The sequence below is a fragment of the Pygoscelis adeliae genome, unplaced genomic scaffold (assembly GCF_000699105.1).
Source record: "Pygoscelis adeliae isolate BGI_AS28 unplaced genomic scaffold, ASM69910v1 Scaffold184, whole genome shotgun sequence".
Classification (NCBI taxonomy): domain Eukaryota; kingdom Metazoa; phylum Chordata; class Aves; order Sphenisciformes; family Spheniscidae; genus Pygoscelis; species Pygoscelis adeliae.
Genome location: NW_008824541.1, coordinates 359,210 through 361,648, shown reverse-complemented (window position 1 = coordinate 361,648; position 2,439 = coordinate 359,210). Strand labels below are relative to the sequence as shown.

Genomic DNA, 2,439 nt, shown 5'->3' with positions numbered 1-2,439 from the left:
GGTGCCCAGCTTGAAGCCCCCCCAGCCGAAATGGAGAAGCAAACCCCGTGGTTCAAGGTGCTTTGCAGGGTGGGCAGCTGTTGCCCCTGCACCCCCCCGAGGCTGGCCTGCGGTGGGTGCCAGAGATGGGGTGCAGAGGGGACCAGCGGCGCGTCTCAGGGCAGAGGCCGCGTGCAGCCCCAGCTGCAGCGCTGCTGGGGCGTGCGCGGCGCTGCGCTCGGTGGAGTGAATTGATGTTTATTTTGATAATGAGTTCTCAATGCATTTGCAAATTAATAAAATCAACTCATTAGGGTAGTATGTTTAATTCAGAGCTCTGCCGTTGGGAGAGCCCTCCCCACTGGCTGAGCACCGGGAAGCGCTGAGCACCCAGACTCTGCCTGCACGCACGGAGTGCAAGGGGAGGAAGGTGATGGGTGCCTTCATCTCCCCATTTTCTCCATTTTGCTCGCTTGCACGGTGGAGGGAAGGGCTGGGAGGGCAGCGGCGGGGAGCTGAGCTGTGCAGTGGAGGGTGGAAACGAGGCACGTGCTGCGAGCGGGGGCAATGAGCTGCCGGAGCGCTTCACCTGGGGCGGTGGTGGAGTCTTGCTCGCTTGGCTTCTTCCCATAAGCTTCACGTCAGGCTGGGCAGTGGCGCTGGCTTTGCCGCTGGAATCGCTGGCCCGGCATCGCGGTGTTGGCTGGAAAAGCCCCTCTGGCTGGGAGAGCCACAAGTGTGTAAATAAGTGCAATGACCAGAGTTCGCTTCTCTGCCCTGGAAATGCAGGGCTGTCGTGGATGGCTGGGGGGGATTGCCAGGCTGCGAGTTATTCCCGTCTGCGAACAGGGGCATCTGGGAAGAAAAAGATTTGGAAAAGGCTTTTTCCAAGGAAAACTCGTGTTCGCTGTCATGCTACAGCTATTTATGTTTCAAGTGAGCAATGCAATGACTAATTAATACTTTGGAAAAAGGATGTCTGAGCAACACCCCAGTAAATCGGCGAGTGCCCAGTGCGTGCTGTCTCGGGGCCGTGCCGTGGGGAGGGGGACCACGGCCGCCAGTGCCTTCGTCCCGCTCGGCACGGGGGGGGTGGGAAGCTGGCAAAGTGTTTTCCATCTCGCGGGGCTGGTGACTTAATTGCGTCAGCGCTATGGGAAAGGCTGAGTGGGGTTTTTCTTGTGGTTTCTGTCTGCTGTTTTTCTTTCCCTGCTGTATTTTTTCGGTTGGGAAATGCTGCCTTGTTGAGATTCCCGTGGCGAGCCTAGAAAGCGGCTGTCTGTCTGTCTGCGAGGGCGGTTGCAGGGCGAGGGCCGTGCTAAGCATCCTGCGTGGCTGTGGGATGAGGGGGGTGGCTGGAGCTCGGGGACGGATGCCCCTTGCAGAAGCAATGTCCCAGGTGTTGTCGGGGCTCCCATGGGGTGGGTCTGGTGGTGGCTTTGCTTTCCCGCCCCTCCTCGGCTGCGGTGGCCCAGGGAGCCACCGCAGCCCAGGGCTGTGGTCACCCTCCAGGAATACCTGGAGGATACACTCGACTGACCCCACAGGGCCAAATCCAGCCTGGGGGTGCTGGGCTGCACCGGGCTTGTGTGCCATCCATCCCACCCAGTGCTGGGACCACCCTGGGGTTGGGGTCCAGGGCTGTCGGGACCCCCGCCTTGCTTGGCAGCTGGGTGTGGAGCCCGTTCCTGCCAAACCCTCGCGGGGAAGCGCCGGTCCTGGCTGTGAAGCCTTTGTGGCTTGGGCTGGGAAGGGCCCCTCCACCCCTCAGAGGCTGCAGGGTGGGGGATGCCGGTTCACCCCCTCTCCTGCCCGGAGAGTGTCTGGCTGGCGGCTACTGGGGGTGTCTGGAGGTGATGTCCGTCCGTCCTTCCCCTCCTCACTGTTTTGGAGTCTCTCCTGGGGAAATTGGCCACGGGATCTGGCCCCTCTAATTGCGTTGAGTCACTCTCCGGGTGTCCGTGACTCACAGCAGTGACCCAGATACGGTGGAGCTGCGTAATCGCGGGGTCGGGAGGATTTGTGGCATCGGAAGGAGTTTGCTGGGGAAGGAGTTTCGGCTGGAACTTGTTAAACATCCCCAGCTGGGGACGGGGCTGTGTCCTAGTTGGGGACATGCTCTGCAGGGGGACAGGCTCGCTGCAGCCCGTGGTGATGTCCAGCTGTGCCACCCGCAGCCGGGCAGTCCCAGGGACGTGCCCCCAGGCTGGGGGTCTCCTGTCCCCCCAGGAGCATCCGTGCATGGCCCTTTTGCTAGGGCTCCCCTGCAGCTCCATGCATTTGGGATTGGGTTTGGAGCCCCATGCTGGGGTCTGTGCCTTTGGGGCCGGGTTTGGGGCCAGGCTCCCGGGATCTGTGAGCTTGGGGCCAGGCGTGGGGGTCCGTAAGGGCCGCGCGGTGCTTCAGAGCACAAAGCTCTGCTTGTCGCCCCCCCCCCCCCCGGGGCCCCCGGGCGGGGAC

The 2,439-nt window shown here is 62.3% G+C and overlaps 1 protein-coding gene across 1 annotated transcript in view; it reads right to left on the bottom strand.

Moving 5' to 3' along the window:
* TTYH2 (tweety family member 2) overlaps positions 1–2,439 on the bottom strand; it is a 77,423-nt gene that overhangs the window by 74,316 nt on the left and 668 nt on the right. The gene's annotated exons all lie outside the window — the stretch shown is intronic.